The 11,907-nt window shown below is 42.9% G+C and overlaps 1 long non-coding RNA gene across 1 annotated transcript; it reads left to right on the top strand.

Annotated features, from left to right (window-relative positions):
• Nucleotides 1-4,035: 4,035 nt before the first annotated feature.
• On the top strand, nucleotides 4,036-10,413 carry Gm40909. Its single transcript, XR_873225.1, has 2 exons — nucleotides 4,036-4,171; nucleotides 4,392-10,413. It is a non-coding gene; the product is annotated as a predicted gene, 40909 (long non-coding RNA).
• Nucleotides 10,414-11,907: the final 1,494 nt, after the last annotated feature.

Raw genomic sequence — 11,907 nt, 5'->3', positions numbered from 1 at the left:
TGGGCATATACCCAGAAGATGTTCCAACTGGTAATAAGGACACATGCTCCACTATGTTCATAGCAGCCTTGTTTATAATAACCAGAAGCTGGAAAGAACCCAGATGTCCCTCAACAGAGGAATGGATACAGAAAATGTGGTACATTTACACAATGGAGTATTACTCAGCAATTAAAAACAATGAATTCATGAAATTCTTAGGCATGCATCTGGAGGATATCATCCTGAATGAGGTAACCCAGTCACAAAAGAGCACACATGATATGCATTCACTGATAAGCGGATACTAGCCCAGAAACTTAGAATATCCAAGATACAATTTGCAAAACACATGAAACTCAAGAAGACGGAAGGCCAAAGTATGGATACTTTGCTTCTTCTTAGAATAGGGAACAAAATACCAATGGAAGGAGTTACAGAGGCAAAGTTCAGAGCTGAGATGGAAGGAAAGACCAGTCTTTTCTTGATTCAGCCAAGGTCTTCTGTGCCCAGTTTGGAGGAGGTGTGGCTTATCAACATCTGATTCTACTTCTCTTTATCCTACTTTTTATGATGTAGATAAATGTCTCTCAAAGGCCCATATGGAAAAGCTGTGGTCTCCTGTCCATGGTGCTTTGGAAGGGTGGTGAAATCTTGAGGAGGTGGGATCTAGTGGAAGGGAGTTGTCACCAAGGACATATCCTTGAAGGGGTTATAAGTATCTGACCCCCTTCTTGTTCCCCTAAAGCATCCTTTCTTACTTCACACACAATAAACTGTTTATGCTGCCTTGCTACAGGCCCAAAGCAATGAGCCAAGCAACCATGGACAGAATCCTCCAAAACTGAGTCCAAATTAAATTTCCTCCTCTTAGGTTGATTATTGTGGGTGTTTTTCAACATGGAAGAAAGATGGTTAATACACAGGTCACTTCTATGAGGATGCCTTCTTTCCCTCTGAATGTGTGCTTTTGAAAAGATCTCAGGCTCTTCCAGTTTAAAAGGCCTCCTTCTCCCAACTTACAGCCAACCTCACAACCACTGCCTCTATAATCAGTTTAAAACCTCTTGAAATTCAAATGTCAAGTACAATTCCATCTATCCTATCCCCTCATCATGTTCTTATAACATATATGGAATGGTATAGTATTACTGCAGAGCCTGTGCACACCCTCCCATGTCCTTCAAACCAACTCAACATCAACACTATGGAAGTACTGTTAGTTTATAAAAGAAAAAAATATCTGAGATTCTGGCTGGATGGTCTAGGGCAGTGCTTCTCATCCTTCCTAATGCTGCAGCCCTTTAATACAGTTCCTCGTGTTGTGATGACCTCCTCAACTACAAGATTATTTCATTGCTACTGTATAGCTCTAATTTTGCTACTGTTATGAATTGTAAATTGTGCAGAATATTTGATATGAAGGATATCTGATATGCAACCCTAAGGGAATCAGGACCCACAGGTTGAGAAACACTGGTCTAGATTGTAAAGGGCTCACCATGAAAGTATAAGGGTTCATGATTCGCTGAAGAATGATACCCCAGACTCAGATATTTTGAAAACGCAGAGTGTTTTATTCTTTAGAAGTCCAGCATATTGGGGCCTCTCCATACCAAGATAGAGAGACAACCAAGCTTGCAGGTCTGGTTTAAAGCACATTAGGGAATTCCAGGATAGGTGACCTCTATCTTAATCTGTTGGATTCATCTTTACGGACATTCCGGAACCATTTCCAGGGGTGGAAACTGTTGCTGGAGAAGTCTGGAAACTGTTGCTGACCCATTGTCCTTGCCTCAGGCCAGTTTGTGATGACATGGCAGTTTCTAACTAGCTGCCTGAAGCCTGTTTTTGTTGTTGTTGTTGTTGGTGGTGGTGGTGGTGGTGGTGGTGGTTTTTTTGTTGTTGTTTTGTTTTGTTTTGTTTTCCCCTAGTAACTGACTTGCCTGGACTTGCCTAGACTTGCCCAGTTCTTATGCCTAGTCTCCTAAACTGCCAGTTTGAATCCTGTCATGGAGTCAATCTAGCCTTCTCAAAAGTATGAGTTGGATCCCAACACTTATACACAAAGCTGGGTCTGGTAACATGGGTGTGGGTGAGGTAGAGACAAACAAATCCTTAGTGCTTTCTGGCCATCCAGTACAGTTTAACTGATTGACAAGTCTTAGGTTCCAGTAAAATACCCTGTCTCAATAAAACCAAGGTGTCAACTCGAAAGAAAAAACACCTCTGGCCAACACACACACACACACACACACACTACTGCATTCATATGAACATGTACACACAGAAATAAGAACTCTGTGTATATCATCAGATACAGTACTTACACATTTCTGTATGCACATACCCTTATATGTACATGCATGTACATGTTCATGCACTAGGCAAATTCAAGCATATGAAAGCTGTGAATACACACAGGACAAATTGTGTACTGTCTAGCACTAAACACTAAACTCACACATGGGTACATAAACCACAAGATAAGTCCAACATCCTTACTTCATGAGGTCTTCGAGAGGCGTGAAGTAATCAGTCCGAAGGAAATTCTCCAAAACCAGGGGTTTGACATCAAAGCTGGCTTCATGATGTCTCAGCAATTTTATTTTTTATTTGCTCTTAAAATCAGAGACAGAAGAGATAGAACTGAAAACAGGCCTGCCAAACACCTGCAGCCACTGCATGTCAACAGTGCAAAATGCTGTCATAATTTCAACATCTGCAGGCGCTAACTCCCCCACCCCCACCCCGCCTCTTCGAACAGTGGATACTGACAGCGCCTTTTAAGATATGCCTCTATTCTGACACTTGCTCTGCCACAGCAAGAGTAGGGTGCGGCTGTTCTCTACTGCTTTCTACTAACAGCTCCCTCATGGGCCTCCATTTGGAGGTCACTTGCAATACAGTGTGGCTGTATTAGCCATGAGAATCTTAGAGTCAAAGAAGGAACTATTTTGTCAGACTTTCTGGGACTGTGATGCCGAATCTGCATTTCAATGATCCCAGATGAATATGAATCTGGAAGAAAAAAAAACCTGCTACACACAGGCACATCTGATTTTGCTCCTGTGAGAGAAATTTTAAGCAACACCTGGTGTTATGTAGTTACACATTCCGGGAGCTCACTGATCTTCAACCACAGCCTGCAAGGCTCAAGGCTCACCCTCTTCCCACAGAGGAAGGGATTGAGGGAGAGGATTAATTTAAGCCCCAAAGCATCCAGGATGTGGGGCTTTGAAGCTGGACTTTTTGTTCCCCCTGCAAAAATCCCCAGAAGCTCTCTCCTTTGTATATGAACCACATCTAGTGTTGGGGTATCTAGTCTCCTGCAGAGAAATTGAGGGGAGGGTGGAGCCTAATTAGCATAACTGGGTCTTGTGATCAGGTAGGCCCCTTTAAACTAAAGACAATAATAATGGTGGGTGGGCTGGTCTTGTTTGAATAAACCAATCATGGCAGTGTTGTGGGACCACTGAATAGAATATGCTGGTGCTAAGTGGCCCCCAAATAAGCCAGTCACATAGGTGAAGGGAAATAGAGTCCTATTAGAATAAGCCAACTGTAATAGGATCTGGGTAGATAGGTAAGAACTGGGCTTTCTGGACAGAGCAAAACAACACAAGAAAGACCTTTACGGTTTCTAAAGGATTTCTGTCCAGCTCGGTGGAGAAGGTAGAACAGACCCTGTGCTGAGGTTTCTCCATCATGGCAAATAAGGCAGCAGAGAGTATAGGTGGAATCTGAGGTGGATGTAACCTTTAAAGGCATTCAACTAGTGACCTATCCCCACAGCCTTCCAAATAGTTCCACAAACTGAGGACCCAGTGTTCAAGAGACGACCTTGTGCAGGAATGGGCAGGGGAAGCATCTCAGATTCAAACAATAACATTGCTCTTATCCTCTGCCATTTCCTCTTCAGAGCTAACATCAGTGCTATGCTTTGATACTGTCAGTTCTTCTGCCTTCCTAGTGCAGTCTCCTATGACCTCAACAGAAGTGATGGAGGCCAAGGGGTGGGGCGTGGGTGGGGGTTGGGGTAGGGCTGGAGGTAGGGATGGGGATGGGAGCTACCCAAATATTTGCTCCAAGTTTTCTATTAGAAGACTGAGGGTCAAGCTGGGGAGGTGGTTCACTGGGTAAAATGGTTGCTAGGTAAGCATGAAGACCTGAGTTTGGATTTCTAATACAGGTATGTGATGTTTAATCTCAATCGTCAACTTGAGTTGTAGAAGCATCTGGGCTTGTCTATGGGAAAGTATCTTGATAAGGTTATTTAAGGTGGAAAGAGCCAACTAGTTAGGCTGACACCATTTCCCTGACTGGGGTCCCGGACTGTATAAAAAGGAGAAATTGAGCTGAGAACCAGCACTCATTGCTCAGTGCCTTTGTCTGTGACCAACTGCTTCCAGACAGATCCTGCTGTGGTGACTTCTTGCTGAGACAGACTGTGTCCTTGAACTGTGGTGACTTCCTGCCAAGATAGAGTATGACCTTGAACTGTGGTGACTTCCTGCCAAGACAGACTGTAGCCTTGAACTGTGGTGACTTCCTGCCAAGACAGACTGTGACTTTGAACTGTGAGCCAGAGTAAACCCTTTGTTCCTTTAAGTTGCTTATTTCAGAGTATTTTATCACAGCAATTGGCAAAAGAATACGTTGCATAAAGCTGGAGGCAGTAACATGTGTCTATAATCATGGCACACCTACAGTGAGATGGGAGGCTTAAGACAGAAGAACTTCCCCTGTACACTACCCCCACTTGCCTGGCATCTGTGGTCATGAGTGACAAGAGAGACCCTGTATCAAACAAGATGGTAGATGAACAAAAAATAACTCTGTCCTGCAGATGTGCACCACAGCATATAAGTGTCCACTCATGAGTACGACACACACACACACAGTGTATGTACACACAGGTACACATACAAGACTGGGACATATACAGGCAGAGCATAGTAGTTCAAACAGCAAGCACCTCACACTTAAATGACCACCGCTCTTATATTAATTAAGTCCTACATCTTTCAACTGGGAATATCACCCTGTCTTTTGTGAACCGAACTGTGCATCTCCTAGTCCATCTCATATATTAAATTCCTAGCCCCTGACCACCCTGCATGTGACTGTCTTCAGAGAGGTCTGTTAATAGAGAAAACAGCAGTAAAACATTTTTAGGAGGACCCCTAACCTAATGTGATACCAAACCCCTATGATAATATGACTGGGGATTAGGTCACAGGTAGAGGGGAGACCATGTGAGGATGTGGGAAGATGGCCATTTCCAAGCCTGGGGCAAGGACCTTAGGAGAAACTAGACCTGGCATGCCTTGATCTAAGCCTTATAGCCTCTGAATTGTGAGGAAAATAAATGTCTTTAATTACCAACTCTGTGGCACTTGTTTCACAGTCTTAGCAGACTCATACACGCCCTAATATCACTATAGTGAAGATGAAGCAATGCTTGTGAAGGGAGTGAGTACTGTGGCCAGCATGAATGACTCATAAGTTGACCCTTCTTTCTCCCTAGGTTTGTAGCTGGCGTTGCTACTTTGTGGGTGTTTCTTTTTCTCCATCCTTCTCCACTCTATCAACTCCTTACTCGTAGCTGGTCTTTGCAACTGACTATGGTCAATCCAAAGCAGCCCTATATCCCACACCTGGGATTAAAATGAAAACATATTCTGTTTACATTTCAGTATTTTTAAAAGAAAATTCTGTAATTCTCACTACACAGGTCTTTTCACCCAGCCTCTTAAATTCATGTGGGACCAGATAAGAGTTGGACTAAAACCCAAGATGAAAATTCTAGAATCCCAGCAGTCACCCATGACAACCATATTAATCAGCAGCATTCTGTACCTGAAATACTTAACTTACAAAAGAGAAAGATTTTTCTGGACTTGGAGTTATGGAAGTTTCTGCCTGTAATTGGTTGATCCCATTGCTTTTAGGTTTCTGACCGCCCATCATGCAAGTGGAAGAGCAAAGCCAATCTCATTATGATCAGGCAGCAAAAAGTATACACCCCCAGTGACCTCGGGCCTCCCACTAGGCACCACCTCTTAAAGGCACTTGGGAGAGTAAGCCATATGATTTTTGGTCTAACCTGTAAGTCAAGGCAAGCCAGGTCTCCTGCCTGCAGTTGCTACTCCCATATCTTCAGGTAATATGTTGGCCTGAAAATCCTCTACTCCCTTATCAATAGGCCTGTCCCTCTTAAAAGATGTTAGATATTTCTAAAGTGAACATTTGTTAAAGAATCAGACTCTTTACCTGGTTCCAGAAATCAGAATTTGAGCTAAACAGAGGTGTAGGGGAAGTTTGCTGGTTCTCCAGCCCGGATTACTCCTGGGACACCAACAGCCTGGATATGCTAAGAATAAAGATGGGCCAATCATTACCAACCACAGTGCTGTAACCTATGAGCCAGACTCTCTGGTTATACGAGATTTGGCTTTATTCCCTTCTGATAATCTTAAGCTTCCACTAGAACTCACCTGCTATAATGTTCTTAGGTTAGAATTATCTTAGACTGAAAGAGAAACATTTCCACCACTGCCTGCACTCTCAGCAGACATCACTAATCAATCATGTCCTCTCTCCTAGTCTGCTTAGCCCTCTAGTTATAACTTCTCAGTATAGTCCCCACAAGGAGTCACCAGTACTCAGGACTGAGCCTACTCCTATAATAGAGCTTCAGGGGGACTGTGGGATTGTGACCATCATGATCAAAATGTGACACTTAGGGACATAAACTGGGCTTCTCCAGTTCTTCTCCTTTATCAGGAAGATCAAGGCTGAGTTGCTAAGGTCAGCTTCGGTCTCCTCACAATACAACAGAGACATTTTGTCTCAGCCTGAACTGTTCAAGGGGACACACTCCTGGGCATTTCATTCCATTTTTCTCTGCCATTAGCCAATAGTAAGTAGAGAAGAAATCTTCACATTTCCCACTAACCTGCTGAAGGAGACTGAGTCTTGAGGTAGAACCTATCTTTGGAGTCAGAGGACCAGCCCAGAAATGAAGATGGTAAGTCTGTTCTGAGCCCACTGATGCTGACAGAAAGAACTGTAGGTGAGCATAACGGTACATTTAGCTGAACCCATTCTCTGCCTCAGTAGGAAGTAGAACATCACCTCCAGCTGCTACACAGACTTCATTACAACTTCCCAGTCTCTAGGAGTCCAGAGACCACAACCCGTTTCTCTTTCCTGAGTCCCTTGGAACTATTTCTCTGGAAATTGGATGGAGGTTTTCTCTCTCCCTTCTCATCCTTACCATACAAGCATCACAGAAGAGAAGGACCCTCATTTCCAAAGGATTACTTGGGCTTAAATATCTTTTTTGCAAACCATCAAAAACTTTTAATTCTCCCTTGCTCCAGGCAGGACCAAAAAATACAGGCACCCTGGGAATAGTTTGAGTTCCTTTCAAACTAATAGTCTTTAAACAACAACCCAACATTTTTTTGAACAGAAGTAGTGTTTTTCTTTTTAAAAAATAATGGTTTGATATATTTTATTTATGTACCAAATTAGAGATTTATGGCATGCATTTGTTAGCTGTCATGTTCCAAACCACACAATTTATTGGCAGCCCATAAACTAGCTCAGCTGCTTAAAATGTAGATGATAATAATAATAATAAAAATGACACAGTTCCAATAAGCTGCGCTGTCCCGTGCCTTAGCTCCTTCGGCTTTTAGGATGCAGCATCTCTGAGCTGCCTACTCTTGAGGCTTTGAGGCTGGGCTGCACTTCCATTCCGAGCTCTCTGCCGCTGAGCAAGGGAACCCAAGAAGTGCTGACATCACCACTGGCTTACCTGCACTTGGCAGGCCTGAGGATACTCAGCCTGAAATTTCAGAAGAGGTAGCAGGGTCCTGAACCTTGCTTGCTTAGGTGGAGCTAGCCCTACTCTGTCTACTGGAAGCTTAGGCTCTCCTCAGAAGAAAAGGCTTGGGGGACAGGGTCTCTGGCTCTGTTTTACAGAATTGTCATTGGGTAGATGGGGTGACATTACTTAACCTTCTTACTGCTAGGATGAAATGCCTGGCAAAAGCAACCTTGGAATTTGGAAATAGGGAAGAAAGGGCTTATTTTGGTTTGGAATTGAGAGCATAGTCAGTTATAGGGGGAAAGCCATGGCAGTAGATAGGTGAGGTCACATTCCATTGCAAGTAGATGGCAGAGGAGACAAATGCTAGTCCTCAACTCACTGCCTGCTGTCTATCCTGTCTAGGACTCAGGCCACAGAATGGCTCCACCCATATCTGAGATTGGTCCTTCCACCTCAATTAGCTGTCTAGAAGCTCACACAGATATGTCCCGAGGTTTGTCTTCCGGGTGATTTTAGATCCTGCCATCAATCAAAGTGCATCGTTTCAGGCAGGTGTAAACTCTTAAGTAAACACCTCTTTCTGAACAGAACCAAGGTGGACAGCTGCATTGCTTGATCCTAGAATTTCTTCTTATCCCCATGTCTCTACACTGCATTTGGAACAATGCTCCCTTATTCTCTCTGAACCATTTGCAGAAGGATCTGGGACCACTTCTAAAGCAGTTCCCTCCCACGGTAATCCTTGTTATAGCTTGGATATGGAGTGTCCCACAAAGGCCACATGCTGAAGGTTTGTTTTTCAGTGTATCCTTTGGAGATGATGGGAATTTTAAGACATGGAGCTTATTAAAAGAAGGTTATATGACTGGAGGCTTGCCCTGAAGGGGGATGTCAGTGTTCCAGAACCTTCCTCACACTCTTTGTTTATTTGTCTTGTTTTGTTTTCTTACTCTGCTTTCCAGCCACTGTGAGTCAGGGTTATCTATAGGAGCTATACTGAAAGAATAAAATCTGTATATGTATGTGTATGGTATGTGTATGTATATGTATATATAAATGATTTTTTAGAGTGATTTACAGGATGTGGTCTGGGTAGTCCAACAAGGGCTGTTTCACATTGGAGAGACAGAGAATCCACATTGGAGAGACAGAGAATCCATCAGCTGGTCAGTAAAGAGGAAGGACGACTAATCATCTCCAATGTGGCACACTGAAGACCTGGAGGATCCCTGGAGAGCTGCTGATCTTCAGTCTACATTACATCCCTAAGGAGTTGGTTATAACCTCAGTAAAGAAATACCACAGCAGCAGGATAGATGGACTTGTCAGCAGGAACAAACAGGCAAAAGGCAGTGTCCTTCTTCAGTGTCCTTTTATCTGGATTGCTCCAGTAGGTGCTGCCCAGATTTAGGGTGGATCTTTCTGCTTCAAGTAATCTGTTCAAGAAAACCCCCTACAAGCATGCCCAGCCGTTTATTGTTTAGTTTATTCCCAGTGCAGTCAAGTTGACAACCAGAACTAGCAACAACAGGTGACCATTGCTAAACTCCCCTGTCAGTGATGAGCAGTACTGCCTTCAGCCCAAAGTCACAGGGACTGAAACTTCTGAAAGCACAAACAAAAATAAACGTCTCCTGTAAGTTGTTTATCTCTACTATTCTGTCATGGCAACATAAAACTGACTGTTCCTTCTTCTTCCAGAATCTGATAAGAAGGAGTCCCCTGGGCGTCCTGACATCAGAGAACCTCTCCCATCATGGGCTTCTTTCTCCTTCACTTGCTGGGAGCTGCAAGACCAAGGCACAAAACTGAGGCATAGACTCCTAGTTTATAAGGTGCTTGATTGCTTGGGATTTGACAGATCTGGTTAGAGATGCTCTCAGTGCATAGTAATGAGAACGCTGTCAGGCTAATGCCATTTTTGACATTTGAAGGAAGAGGCTCATGTGATTTTTGGTTATTTAAAGGTAAGATGCCTGGAACTTTGTCTTCTTGTCAAAATGACAAGGAATAAAGAGGGTTTTTTTTTTTCCTTCTTGTCTACCCTAACAAGTAGGATGTTACAGAGAACTCGCTATTATAATAAACTCAGCAAATAAGATCACTATTGGTGTGGGAGAGGAACAGGTCAGCAAAGTGCATTGTTCTTATTCACCATTACCATTGTCACAATTGCCATAATCATCTCCAGTATCTTCCTCATTACCATTTTTTATCCCCTCACCCTCAGTACCACCACCATCATCAACATTACCACCACCATACCACCATCATCACAACTACCATTACCACTATTTCCACTACTGCTATCACAACCATTCCCCCACCACTATCACCATCATCAACACCATCACCACTACTACCACTGCCATTATCATCATCAGTATTATAACCACCACTACCATATCTTGCTTACAATTACCACCACCAGCGTCATCATTGGGACACAGGTGTGTGAGTGAGAAGAACTCTGTAAAGGATTAGTCAGATTAAACAGTTGTCATACTGCCTGATTTGAGAATTGTGAAGCTCTTAAATCAAGAGAAACTCCTGGGTTCCTTTAGGTGTGCAATAAATGTATATGGTGTCACCAGAGGTCTCTGTGTTAACCCTCTACAATCTTAGCTCCTGAAAATCTCAGAAGCTTCTCACTTCTGTATTCTGGAAAGGAAACAGTAAGGAGATGTGGTCAACAAAACACTTCTTGTGAGACCAAAGCTGCCCTCCAGGAGAATATCCATGTCTAGTATTATATACTCTGTGAATGGATTCACAAGAGAATTAAAGACCTTTAGGAAGCTATCTGAGGACCAAGCTCATACACTTGTGAGACAATGGAACTAGGCAGTGGGACCAATGAGGGAACGGAGGGGGATGGAGGTCTAGAATGATGGTTTAGAAGTTTCAGCATAAAAGTAGCATCTTTGTCCAAGAGGGAGAATCCAAAAGCAAAAGGATAGAATTCAGTGAGATTGCAGAGTCAATAAAAAGTGTTTGAAAGCAAGGTCCAGTGGAGTAGCCAGGGGCAAAGATCTGCTACTATGAGAAGTCTCAGCATGAAAATGTTGTAAAAATTAGAGAATCACTTTGAAATCCTCAGATGAAAGCTCTTGTGGGAGCAAGAGGGGTTTTATTTTAGTATGTTTTGCATGTTCCCGTTGCTTCGTTATGCAGGCTTTTCCAATGAGGAGGACACTTTCCTTGTCTTTATTTTAATTTCCTCTCATGCCTGTGCTAACATCTTTCAAGCTTGAACAGAGTAAGTATCACAGTTACAGAATTATGATGGCTTGTGAGAGGAGGTTTCTAAGGTCCTGATAGAGATAGACCACTGGAATTAGGAGAGAAGAATGAGGGTCTGTCTGTTCATTTTCTAACCCTTTGGCCAGCACCACTAACAGGTTAATTGGCAGAAACATTATGAGAGTTGGAAGATAGGGCAGAATTCTGTGAAATCTGTCTCCTTGACATGACATAGCTATTGCACTCATGAATTCACAGCAGTTACAGTTGCTTGCACAAGGCCTACACAGGATCAAGCCACCAAAATTCCTGAACAGATGGGTAAGACAGTCTCCAGATTCCAGTCATTACTGAGGATCTATTGAAGGTTAGTGTAGCTGGGGAAAGGGATACTCTTCATTCTTCCTTGAGGGTGGGGTCACTGGTAGGTTTCCCACACTCCACTGGATGGCCCCGCACCTCTGCGGCACTATTTGGAGGGTAAGTGGGGAAATAATATTTCATTGTATACAGATACATGAAACTCTCAAATAATAAAAAAAGAAATAAAAAATAAAAATAAAAAACAAAGAACAACAACAGAAAACCACTTTGTTTAACCACTGTTTGAGCATTACATAATGTAAAAAATGTGTTCTATCCAGAGCACCTATGTAATTGGCTATATGCAGGAATTTGATACTAAGGCAGACACAATTCTGCCCCTGTCGAATGAGTTCTCTACCAGAAGACTTTTTAAGAGTGTCAATGATTAAGGAGAAAAGATCAAGACTAAAAGCATTCTCCAAGAAAACTGCTGTAACTTCTGGGAACAAAATGGACACTTTCTTCAAGCTGGTCTT

This window comes from Mus musculus, chromosome 13 (genome assembly GCF_000001635.26).
Source record: "Mus musculus strain C57BL/6J chromosome 13, GRCm38.p6 C57BL/6J".
Lineage (NCBI taxonomy): Eukaryota > Metazoa > Chordata > Mammalia > Rodentia > Muridae > Mus > Mus musculus.
This window is presented reverse-complemented; position numbering and strand designations above follow the sequence as displayed.